Below are 13,385 nucleotides of genomic sequence, written 5' to 3'. Positions count from 1 at the left end.
CTTAGTACCTGTCTGACTTATCTCTGTCTGCTCACCACTTGTTTCCTCTGATCATTTCCTCTGATCCGCCTCTGCACCCAAACTCACTGGCCAATAAACTCCCTGTGCCTCCTCTCATTTACGCTCTTTCCACATACTCGCCGCGCTCCACTGGAACCCACTGCCCAATAGCAAACACAGTGTATGTGTATAAATGGCCTGAGAAAAGCCCCCAAATCATGCAGAGGGTCAGGAGCCAGAAAAATCAGACTCAATAACGGAAATAACAAAGTGCAAGGAAAAACCTAGCCTTAATCCCATCCAAAATAAAGCAGGGACAATACACAAGCACAAAGGTTGCCGCTCTCATAGCTTCCGTACAGAACAACAGGTTTTAAAGCACACTTTCGTCATAACTGACGTCACACCACAGTCTTGATTACAAAACCTACGGGGTGAAGGGATTGGTCAACACATTCAATAGGGGTCAAACCTCTGATTGGATAACAACTATCTGATGGCTCCTATTGAGACCACCTCTAAATTGATTATAGTAAATACAAATCATCTGTACAATACGCTATTGGTTAGCATCATATATACTGGGTGGCCTAGCATCAGAGGTTCTAATTGGTTGGTATTCTACTGACCAATCTTGGACAATTGACAGGTTGCCCAAGACAGGAGTAGAGGGAGAGAGGTCTGCGGACTGCTTTCCTTTCAATTAAAGAAGATGCCATCCCTTATTCCTAGGCAATGAGCCAGGGTGAGTCCTCTGTAGTTGGCCTTGTATGGCGTCTCATGTCTGGGACTATGCATGAGGTGTGAGGCAGGTGTCCTATCTGTGTTTGCTGGTAATGCATAGACAGTGTTCTTCAATTATGGGTCACGTGTGATGAGACCATATTTGGAATTACGTCACCCTGCATTTATTGGGATTTTAGCTAATATTAGTGTGAGTGTTATTGTTTTCTCTACCACCAAGGACTTACTTGATCCATTCCCTATCGAGTCTTTCCACTTATAATTATTCTGGACCTGGCTCACAATGGTAGGTTGTTCTTCTCCTAAACTTTAATTACATGGGAAATATTCTTCTTTTGCTCTGGGAATTATTATCGTGTGCCTTTTCTGCAGCATTTGGACCCTCCCTAATTTCTCCTTGGTGTGACCTTGGCGTGGTCTGCATAGCTACTGTCTGAGCTCTGCGTGAACCTGTATTTCAGTAAATTCAGCATTTTGAGGCATTGTGAAGCCCTGAGGCCTTTCATTTACTTAGAAGCATACTGTGGCTTCCATTTTAGAAGAGATGGCTGCCAGTTACTGTTGTGCTTCTATGCTAGTGAGCTATGTATGCGTGTCGTTCATGGTGTATTCAGGTTATATATTGATTATGTTAGTATTCTTCATATCTTGTGAATGCAAAGGTGTGAGAAGGTGGGGAAATAAGGGGTAGGAGTGAATCAGCACAGATTACCAATATAAGGGCACCTCAAGTGGGCAGCAAAGAAGAGAGCAAGGAAAGAGGACAGGGGGCATGCTTTCGCTCTGCTGTCAGCACCTGGTCTGGAAGGGTCTCACTTCTCCATCTGCCCATGTCCTGAGCAATCCAAGCAGCAGATGAAGTACTCAGGATGAACCATGTTTCATCTGTCCTCTCTTTGGCTCCATTCACTCAGGTACCTCACACATCTGCCATGATGCAAGCACTGCGGTATAACAGCTCACTCTCACTGGGACCAAGAGATTTAAGACACGTGTGTCAGTGTGTGTGCGTGTGTGTTTATTTTTCTCCAACCCCGTTATGTTCTGCAAAATGGATGAAATACTTTTTGTATTAAGTTTAATCATATGGTAATAAAATCATAGAAAGGAAAGAATGACTACAAGAATATCTCCAGAAAAAGGAACACTGCAGCCCTTGTGAGGTCTAGTTATCCAGCAGGGGAGCTAGATACTGTGCAAAGCATTGAGGCCCCACACAATGTCCACTGCTTGAACACTCACTGCCAAAGCATCAGCCTTGCTCCTTTTGGATGGCACTAAAACGTCTCCCAACAACCAAAAACAAAAATAACGTATAAACACAATCACGTATCAAAGAAAATGAGACGGGTCTGCCACGCTGCAACCTAACTACTTGTGCATCAACAGCAATGCATCTAACCTGTAGCCATATGACTTCCTGCAGCTGCAGCGCTCCCATAGGCCTTTGCTATGACCTAGTGTCCAGTAAGTCTGGATCGCCTCCATCCAGACCTGCACCACCTGCTTCTATTACGATGAACACTGTTGCGTAGTAATAAGCTAGTGTGCGCATGTGCGAGTGGGAACGAGGCTTGCGCATGCGCTTAAGAAAATAAATACGGCCCGCCGGCAGTTCGCGCCGGGGACCTGAATGGCAACATGTCTCCGGCTTGTCTCCTTGTGTGAATGCGGAGTGCATGATTGTGTGACAGTGTGGGGCCCACCAACGCCCCCACACCTCCTAACACTGGCGACGAGGACGGCGCGGGAGCAGTCCTCCGCTTCGACAGCGTTCGAGGAGGCGAACGTTGCTCCGTGTCGACACGGACCTACGCGTGTGGCCGGCGGCCATTTTAGGTTGCACGTGAAGTGCAGTGGTAGCGGCCTGTGAGGGTGCTCGTGCGCCACCTGCACTTTGCACTGCCTAACATCAATTTTTGGGAACCCCCACAGCCCTTGCAGCTGCAGGGCCGTGGCACATGAAGTAAGAAGAGAAGGGGTGCAGGGAGAAAGCATCACATCACAAGTGGACCTAGCAGACCAGATCACCCGCTGCACAAGGTGTCGAGCGATCTCCTGTGAGTACCATACGCCAGGATGGGGGAGGAAGATGAACTAGAAGGCGCCATTGCCCCTGTCCCACGCAGGATGAACAGTACACTAGCTCCCATGCCCGAATTTGATACCACGGGCCCTCCATCCAAGTTGGGACCAAAATGGCACCTGTGGGTAAAAAGGCTAGAAATGTTTTTCATGGCCTCGGGAGTCACGGATGATGCAGAGAAGATCGCCATCATGGTGTACTCGGCAGGAGTGAAGGTCCACAAGATTTATGACTCTCTGAACATCCCAGTTGCCACATATGACGTAGTGAAACAAGCGCTCAGGGACTATTTTTTTCCTATGGCAAACGTAGATTTTGACAGGTTTATCATGTGCGCGGAGAAGCAACGTGAAGACGAGTCACTGGACAAGTTTTGTGCGCGACTCCGACATCTAGCAAGCTCCTGTAGATGGGGAAACGAAGAAGAGATGGTTCGAAACCAGTTGCTGCAAGGGTGTAGCTCCGGGAAACTGCGGAGACAGGTCTTGAGAGAACCTGGATTGACCCTGCAACAAATCTTGGACACGGGGAGAGCATACGAACTGGCTGATGCCAGGGGGGGCGAAAATGTACACGGCCACGCACGTGAAAAAGGAGGAAGAGGCTTTCGCAGTGGGACGCTCTGCAACAGGGAAGGCAAGATGGGTGCCAAGAAGTGGAGACAGCCCCACAGTGCATAGCAATGCTCCATCATGCCAGTACTGCGGGTATGACCTGCCTCACATGGGGGAGTGTGCCACCAAATGAAGAGTCTGTGGCCGGTGTGGCACACCGGGACATTATGCTAGGGTGTGCAGAGCAACAACATCAGTTGCGGCATCGAGAGGACCTGAGAGGGTTGGCAGAGGTAACACTCGGAGAATAAGGGGAGTATCGTCCGTCGAACAAGGCATGCAAGATTTAAACATCGCGGAAGAAGAGGAAGAGGAAGATGAAATCTTCTTTATTTCCAGCATGGCCAAGGGCCCAGGGAAAAGACGACATCCCACGTGCACTGTAAACATTGGGGAAACACCCACGCCAGTCCTAATAGACACTGGAGCATCCCTCTGCGTGCTATTGACTGAACACTACAATGCACTGCCTGGTCCACCAGGATTGGCAGAATCCACGGCACGTATATACGCTTTTGGAGGACACACACCTCTCCCCATCCAAGGGGTGTTCGTAGCCCCAGTGACTCATGGACAGAACAAAATTATAGCAAGATTCTTCGTCACAGACGTGAGCCCGCACTCCTTTCTAAGTTGCGCCGCAGCTGAAGCGCTAAGCATCGTGCACTTCTCACTTGCGGTTTACTGCGCTGACCTGGAGAGTCTACTGAGACCATCTTTAGAGGCATAGGAAAACTGAAAGCTGATCCGATACGTCTTCAGATAGTCGGGTTGGTGAGACCGACAGCGCTCAAACACCGCCGCATCCCGTTTCATCTGAGAGCACAGGTGGAGAAAGAGTTACAGTCCTTGATTGACCGAGACATCATTGAAAGGGTGGAAGGCCCCACCCCGTGGGTCTCTCCAATTGTAGTGGCCCCAAAGCCTAAACAGCCAGGTGCAGTACGTATCTGTGTGGACATGAGGCTACCCAATGTGGCAATTAAGAGGGAACGTCACATCACGCCCACCTTGGATGATATTATTGGGGAACTACAGGGAGCGAAAGTGTTCTCGAAACTGGACTTGAGATCTGGATATCACCAGTTAGAGCTACACCCTGAGTCAAGATACATTACGACCTTTACGACTCATGAGGGGTTATATCAATACAAAAGGCTCAGTTTTGGGGTCTCATCTGCGGCAGAGGTCTTCCAAAATGCCATCAGGGGGGCCCTGTCAGGACTCAAGGGGGTGATCAACATGTCAGACGACTTCCTGGTCTTTGCCAGATCGGAGGCTGAACATTTAAAGCGCCTAGAGAACACCCTTGAAAGGCTGCGCGCTCTCGGTTTAACACTACACAAAGAAAAGTGTGAGTTCCTGAAGGACAGATTGGAATTATTTGGATTTGTTTTCCATGCTGGGGGTATCTCCCCCGATCCTGAAAAAGTGAAAGACATCCGAGAGGCCGCCCCACCGACGTCTCCAGTGGAAATTAGAAGCTTGCTGGGGATGGTAAATTATTGTGGTTGCTTTATCGGCGATCTAGCTTCGGTCTCAGAACCCTTAAGAGCGCTCACCAGGAACGATGTTGCGTGGAACTGGAGCGGAAAAGAGCAGAGGGCGTTCAACGACATCAAGAACTCCCTATCAGGACCGGAGACCCTGGCATATTTCAACCCTGACCGTGAGTCAGAAATTTTGGTCGACGCCAGCCCAGTAGGCCTGGGAGCGGTCCTCATGCAGGCGGACAATCAAGGCACCATGAGACCGATTGCCTATGCAAGCAAAGCTCTCACCAAGACAGAGAGGAGATACTCCCAGATTGAGCAAGAAGCCTTGGCCATACTATGGGGGTGCAAGCACTTCCGGATCTACGTTCTGGGGAAACCAGTAGTGGTAGTGACGGATCACAAACCACTCATCCCGATTTTATAGGGGACCTCGTCCAAACCACCACCTCGGATAGAAAGATGGATGCTTTCACTAATGGAGTACGGTGTCAAACTACTGTATCGGCCAGGAACACTTAACCCTGCGGACTATCTGTCCCGTCACCCGGGTGCTGTGAGGCCCAGAGACTCTCTAGAGGTGGCAGACGGCGTGGAGGCCGTACACCTGGAGGTCGAATCGGCGCTGCCTGTCACCCTGGCCCGCCAGGTAATTGCGGAGGAATCCAACATGGATGAGACATTCATAAAAATCAGACATGCGATAGCGAGTGGTGAGTGGCGTGAGGTCCTTCAAGACAACTCCCGGAGGAACATGGGGGCTCAAAAAGACCTGCAAGCTCTCTGGAAAGTGCGTCATGAGTTGCCTGTAGCTGAGGACGGCCTCCTGCTGAGGGGTCACCAGATTGTGATTCCAAGAACATTGGTTGACAAGGTCTTACATCTTGCCCATAATGGCCACCAGGGGATGGCCAAGATGAAAGCACGTCTGAGATTGAAAGTCTAGTTCCCGGAGTTGGAAAGCAGAGTGGAGGAGTTTGTTAAAAACTGTGTTCCCTGCCAAGCTGCAAGTCCGGTGGAGAGGGGCCGGCCGATCCAGACCATGGTAAGAAGTGATCAGCCCTGGGGGACGGTACATGCCGACTTCGGGTCCACAGGCCGTGGAATGTACTTTCTAGTGGTGACAGACCAGTGGTCACGTTATCCGGAAGTGGAGCTAGTTGAGTCCAATGCCAGTGACCACACCATCATGGCTTTAGAGAAGATGTTCGCCACACATGGGTTTCCTCTGGAGATATGCTCAGACAATGGTGCCCCGTTCCAAGGGCAACTATTTGCGCGCTATTGTGAGGAAAGAGGGATAAAACATCGAAAAGTCACCCCCCTCTGGCCAAGAGCAAATGGTGAAGTAGAGCGTTTTATGCGAACGCTCAACAAAGTGTTTCGCATATAAATGAATGGTGGTGAATATCTCCGACGCAACCTATTTGACTTTCTTCGAGAGTACCGCTCGACCCTGCATCGGTCCACCGGGGTCGCTCCGGCGGAGGCGCTCTTCAAGCGGGTGCCAAGAGGGTTGCTACCGGAAATTGAAGGTCGACATCCAGGAGAAATCGATGACGAACAGGTACAAGCGGAGAGAGCCACTCAGAATGAGAGAGAGATCACCCGGAGGGGACTCCCAGAGAAGGAGATTGCCGTGGGAGACACCGTGCTGGTGCGAAACAGGAGACCGGAAGGAAAGTTGTTGCTACCATATGAAACGCAGCCACTGGGAGTGACGCATGTCAAAGGATCTATGATCACCGCCGTCAATGCACGTGGAACAGTCACCAGGAACATTTCATTCTTCAAGTGCATCGGACCTGCGAGCTCGGAAGAGACCGTCTCCCAAGACCCAGAGCAGGACGCAGGATCACCACTGAGACACGATGAACCGCCCGAGACTCAAGGGACACACAATGTGCCTCAGGCCGAAGCACGCAGGTACCCGAGCCGGGCGGGGCGCAAGCCGCCGCAGAGATTCCAAGACTTTATTATGGACCCTGCTTCGTAATCAGTGCCGCATTGACAGTTAAAGTTGTAATAGAGCACTGTTAGTTCTAACGTTTGTTCGTGTTTACAGTTTGGGGGAAAAAGGAGGGATGTTGCGTAGGAATACGCTAGTGTGCACATGTGCGAGCCGGAACGAGGCTCGCGCATGCGCTGGAGAAAATAAATGCGGCCCGCTGGCAGTTCGCGCCAGGGACCTGAATGGCAACACGTCTCCGGCGTGTCTCCTTGTGTGAATGCGGAGCGCATGATTGTGTGACAGCGTGGGGCCCACCAACGCCCCCAAACCTCCTAACAAACACTGCCTTTTACAATGCGGACGCCGGTGACCAGAAGTACTCGTACGGGCATGCACGAGTGCTTGTGCGTGATTGAACCAGCAGCCCACCCAATGCAGGAGTTAGAGGGGCGGAGGGTGCAACGCATTGATAGCCCAGCAGGCCCTGCACTGGCAGTACTGCCACTGTGGCATCAGCAGCAGCTCCCATGGCTGCAGGAAGCGGTGGCATGTGCTGCTCCCCCATCTATAAGGGGAGGACGAGTCAAAGAAGAGCATCACGACTCTGACGTTCAGGATAAGGAGGAAGCAGAAAGGAACAGTAGCCAGAATCACAGGGCGTGCTTCATGGAGGACTCCAGCCCTATCAAAAGCCTGTCGATGACTGTCATGCCGAGGCATGCACTGGAGGTGGGCCCCTGATTAGTGCATACGTTCCACCACTCTGCAGGCTGCGTGAAAAGTGGTCGGAGTGCGACTGGCACCATTTGAAGCACCAGCAAAACCACCAGTAATGGTGGCAGCCACAGCGGCGAGCCCTGGCATCAGCGATAGTGAGTCCGGCAATGCGGCATTGCACATGGTGTGTTGACCGATTGTGTGAGCACCAGTGTGATCGATGAGGGGGGTGGTGTCCAGAACCAAGGTGGTGGTCAGCAAGTACCTCGCGCTCAGGCTGAACCAGGGTTTTCGAAGATTCTGCCGCTTGGTGCCATTTTCTTCACCAGCAGCCTTCTGCAGGATGTGCCATCGTTGGCCAAGTCAACACCACAATGCCTAGAACTGATGGGGCAGGCAGGAGGTGTCCGCTCAAGATTCTTCACCACCACAGATTGCACCAGCAGGAGCAGAGGACCGGGCGAATCATTGAAGCATCTCATTGCGCGCTGCACCCTCCACTTCAGGAGCAACACACGGGTCCCAGGTTCTACCTTCCTGTCCCCTTTCTATATCTTTCTATGGCATCATTATATTCATGGCTTTTGTTTATTTGAATTTAGAAAGTGCGTTCATCAAAGTGCACTACAGAGAACTTTAGCAAAAGACAAGAGTTTTATATGACAAGATAGGACAACCAACACGAGACAATATTCACAGATGGGGAAAAGCAAGAAGACACCGTTTAAAAGAATCAAGAGAAGGAGTAGAGCTCGGGGGCAGAGAAAGAGCAGCCCAAAGCTTAAAGGAGAGAAGAAGAAACAAGCAAAAATCTCATTGAGCACAAGACTATGTACAACCTTACAGACAATATATAAGTGCTGGAAAGGAGAGAAGGGCAGGGAACAAAGATGAGGAAGAGAGGCTGAGATAAGACAACGAGGAGGAAGCAGACACAGAAAGGCAGTGGCAGTGTAAAAACCCACTGAGGAGAAGAGGCCATTGGAGAACCCAACAGCAGTCAAGACATGAGAAAACCAGTGTGCGCAGAAGCGCTCTGGGAGCAGAGATGCTGAGAAAAGGGCGACTTTTATGATGGTTTAAAGTTATCAATGACGAGAACGGGCTAAAGAAGAAATGTGAAGGAAAAGGAATGAGGCAAACAGGAGGCCAAGAAGAATCTGGAGGATGAGGAGAGTGGGGCGAAATAAATGGGTGAAAGGCTGCCGAGAGTAGAAGAAGCGTTAAAAAAGAGAATCTAAGTTTTTGTAGAGCTGAGACGAAGAGAGTGGATGAGCAGCATCTGCTTAATGGCAGCAAGAGAAGGACGAGTGAAGTGGATCAAAAAGCACAAAGAAAAGAACCACCAGCACCATGGTGACGGTGACGCCCAAAAGAGAGAATAATGGAAGAGAGAGGACTGGAAGTGCAAAGGCAGACAACAGGAGGAAGAGTCGTGTCCACGAGACACAACACGAACGGTCAGTTAGACATGATTAGAACCGGGAAAGAGCAGAGCAGGACACCCCAAAAGAAGAAAGAGAAGAGCTAAGGGCTGAACGATCCACCTTGTCAAAAGCTATAATAAACCTAGAAGGACAAGAAGGGGGGAATGTTTACAATGACGAGAAGAAGAGAGGACATGAGTAACATGCAGACGAGCGGTGTCTGTCGTGTGAGGACTGAGCCTGGTTATAGTGCGGGTAGAGGAGATTTGCAAGTAAGGTACAGAGATAGCTGAGAATAGACATCATGCTCAGGAAGTTTAGAGAAAAAAGGACCAAGAAATAGGATGGTAATTAGCAGGGGGGAGGTCAAGGGAGGGGTTTTTAAGAATCAGAAGAGTTGTGTGTTGCTCAAAGGAGATGGGAACATACCATTGGAGAGAGGAGAATTGGAGAGAACGTTTGATCAACAATGTTGGTCATCACACCTCAGCCTGGGCGAATGTTCCCAAAAGTGATCCGGGGGCTCTGTCAAATGGCCCAGTGAGAGTAAGGGAGGTTAGTGGGTTCCAGTGAGAGTGAGGGAGGTTAGTGGGTTCCAGTGAGAGTAAGAGAGGGTAGTGCGTTCCAGGTTAGTGGGTTCCAGTGAGAGTAAGGGAGGTTAGTGGGTTCCAGTGAGAGTAAGGGAGGGTTCCAGTGAGAGTAAGGGAGGGTAGTGCGTTCCAGTGAGAGTAAGGAAGGGTTCCAGTGAGAGTAAGGGAGGGTAGTGCGTTCCAGTGAGAGTAAGGGAGGCTAGTGGGTTCCAGTGAGAGTAAGGGAGGGTTCCAGTGAGAGTAAGGGAGGGTAGTGGGTTCCAGTGAGAGTAAGGGAGGTTAGTGGGTTCCAGTGAGAGTAAGGGAGGTTAGTGGGTTCCAGTGAGAGTAAGGGAGGGTTCCAGTGAGAGTAAGGGAGGGTAGTGGGTTCCAGTGAGAGTAAGGGAGGGTTCCAGTGAGAGTAAGGTAGGGTAGTGGGTTCCAGTGAGAGTAAGGGAGGTTAGTGGGTTCCAGTGAGAGTAAGGGAGGGTTCCAGTGAGAGTAAGGGAAGGTAGTGGGTTCCAGTGAGAGTAAGGGGGGTTAGTGGGTTCCAGTGAGAGTAAGAGAGGGTAGTGCGTTCCAGGTTAGTGGGTTCCAGTGAGAGTAAGGGAGGTTAGTGGGTTCCAGTGAGAGTAAGGGAGGGTTCCAGTGAGAGTAAGGGAGGGTAGTGGGTTCCAGTGAGAGTAAGGGAGGGTAGTGGGTTCCCACAGATTTTTCTTCCAGCCTGAATCTGCCTGAATCACCCTAAAGAGCCATAATCGTCAGGGAAATTCGGGACGATTTCAGGCAGGTTCAGGATGATCCTTAAACAAAAAACATACACAAAATACCTTACAAGAGTTCTGGGGGGGAGGCAGGTTAGGGGAAAGCGAGGGGTAGGTTGGGCCTGTCTAGGTTGCAGGGGGTGCAGTGTAACACGAGGACGTTGAATCCTGTGTGCCTATAAATGTTATCCAAGTAGGACAGCACTATAAAGTCTACAGTTAGATAACTCAGTTGATGAGTGCACCTCCTGCAGAGATGCATGGGCAACCTGTAGGTTCAGGGTTTCCAATAGGTTAAGAAAGGCTCTGCCTTTCATCCTTCTGAAGTTGATCAAAGTAGTAAAGATGAAGAGAGCAATAGTAAGATTGCATTTCAGACCTGCAGAGTCAGTCACATGACAAGCTTGCTTGGCACGGGAGAAGTGCAATGTGTGGCAGAGTCATTTCTAACCTGTCCATGCATTTCTTTTAACGCTGCTGTCCCACTTCTATTTCTATTCTTCAAACACGGACAGAGGTTTTTTTTTCTTGCACATTTCGCAATGACAGGACCTTTAAGGAACTGGCATGATGAAATAAATACCCTCCATCCACGTAAGTGCAGGGAGTAGCATACATGCTCCAGACTCTAATGTATGCAAGGGGGCCGGACAGCACATCATTTCTGCTGCAGCACGACCCTATGGAAATGTGCAGGTCTCCTTTTTTGAGTATGGTGTTTTGCACATTTCCCAAAGTAATGCAACTAAAACAATATCCTCTGCACGCTTTTATTTGCATTCATGTTTTTACATTTTGCACTCCTAGTTTTAAAGATGATAATGTTTTGTCAGCTGCAAACAAACAGCAAACGTTGGTCTCTATATGGAAGCCATGTTGTAGACGCTGGTCCTTGAACATCCATTGCCAGGAAAGGTTCTGACCGATTCCTTTAACTTTGCACTTTGATTCCATTGAATGTGTGCTGGCATGAAAAAGTCTGACATCTTCAACCCAATGTTTACAGCAGCATTTCATCAGCAGGCATGTCTGATGAGCCTTTCATCAGCAGGCATTTGTGATGAGCCTTTCATCAGCAGGCATTTGTGATGAGCCTTTCATCAGCAGGCATTTGTGATGAGCCTTTCATCAGCAGGCTTTTGTGATGAGCCTTTCATCAACAGGCATTTGTGATGAGCCTTTCATCAGCAGGCATGTCTGATGAGCCTTTAATCAGCATACATTTGTGTCGATCCTTTCATCAGCAGACATTTGTGATAAGCCTTTCATCAGCAGGCATGTCTGATGAGCCTTTCATCAGCATGCATTTGTGATTATCCTTTCATCAGCAGGCATTTGTGATGAGCATTTCATCAGCAGGCATTTGTGATGATCCTTTCATCAGCAGGCATTTGTGATGAGCATTTCATCAGCAGGCATGTCTGATGAGCCTTTCATCAGCAGGCATTTGTGATGAGCCTTTCATCAGCAGGCATTTGTGATGAGCCTTTCATCAGCAGGCATGTCTGATAAGCTTTTCATCAGCATACATTTGTGTCGATCCTTTCATCAGCAGAGATTTGTGATGAGCCTTTCATCAGCATGCATTTGTGATGAAACTTTCATCAGCAGGCATTTGTGATGAGCCTTTCATCAGCAGGCATTTGTGACGAGCCTTTCATCGGCAGGCATTTGTGATGAGCATTTCATCGGCAGGCATTTGTGATGAGCCTTTCATCGGCAGGCATTTGTGATGAGCCTTTCATCGGCATGCATTTGTGATGAGCCTTTCATCGGCAGGCATTTGTGATGGGCCTTTCATCGGCAGGCATTTGTGATGAGCCTTTCATCGGCAGGCATTTGTGATGAGCCTTTCATCGGCAGGCATTTGTGATGAGCTTTTCATCGGAAGGCATTTGTGATGGGCCTTTCATCGGCAGGCATTTGTGATGAGCCTTTCGTCGGCAGGCATTTGTGATGTTTGTGATGAGCCTTGCATCGGCAGGCATTTGTGATGGGCCTTTCATCGGCAGGCATTTGTGATGAGCCTTTCATCGGCAGGCATTTGTGATGGGCCTTTCATCGGCAGGCATGTGTGATGAGCCTTTCATCGGCAGGCATTTGTGATGGGCCTTTCATCGGCAGGCATGTGTGATGAGCCTTTCATCGGCAGGCATTTGTGATGGGCCTTTCATCGGCAGGCATGTGTGATGGGCCTTTCATCGGCAGGCATTTGTGATGAGCCTTTCATCGGGAGGCATTTGTGATGGGCCTTTCATCGGCAGGCATGTGTGATGAGCCTTTCATCGGCAGGCATTTGTGATGGGCCTTTCATCGGCAGGCATGTGTGATGAGCCTTTCATCGGTAGGCATTTGTGATGAGCCTTTCATCGGCAGGCATGTGTGATGGGCCTTTCATCAGCAGGCATTTGTGATGAGCCTTTCATCGGCAGGCATTTGTGATGGGCCTTTCATCAGCAGGCATGTGTGATGAGCCTTTCATCGGCATGCATGTGTGATGGGCCTTTCATCGGCATGCATGTCTGATGAGCCTAATCCAAATCTCTTAAAAGTCTGTCTGAACACGAGTCAACATAAAACAGTGACAGTTCAGTTTCTTCGGGGTTCACAAGACTGTATTGACCCAGACCTAATTGCAGCTACTATGTGAAACACAGTCAGACAAACTAGGTACACTATATCTGAAATTCTGGTTTCTAAATCGACAAACCGTTGCACTATAATTCTTAAAAGTTCCTGAAGACCCGTTTCTTTGCATTTCAGGAAACACAACGAAAGGCAAATAAATTATGAAACCTTTGATTCGATGCCATGTTCTTCTGCACACATTATTAGTGCCGGGTAACTACCTACTACGGGTTGTAGTCTTAGTTTGCTGCCATTAAATGCTGTGCCAGGGAAGTGGAAACTGGTTTTAGAGAATTGTGTAATGTTCATCTTTTGGTTTGATTTGACTTGAGTTATTTATAACGCGCACATCTGGACAGATGTTACTGTATCTGGGCGCAGGTGATCCAAAT

At 49.4% G+C, this 13,385-nt stretch overlaps 1 protein-coding gene across 4 annotated transcripts in view; it reads right to left on the bottom strand.

The window, feature by feature from the left end:
• FGF12 (fibroblast growth factor 12) overlaps window positions 1–13,385 on the bottom strand; it is a 1,478,828-nt gene that overhangs the window by 521,518 nt on the left and 943,925 nt on the right. The window lies entirely within an intron of this gene.

Source organism: Ambystoma mexicanum, chromosome 10 (assembly GCF_040938575.1).
Source record: "Ambystoma mexicanum isolate Mex_15411 chromosome 10, UKY_AmexF1_1, whole genome shotgun sequence".
Classification (NCBI taxonomy): Eukaryota; Metazoa; Chordata; class Amphibia; order Caudata; family Ambystomatidae; genus Ambystoma; species Ambystoma mexicanum.
This window is presented reverse-complemented; position numbering and strand designations above follow the sequence as displayed.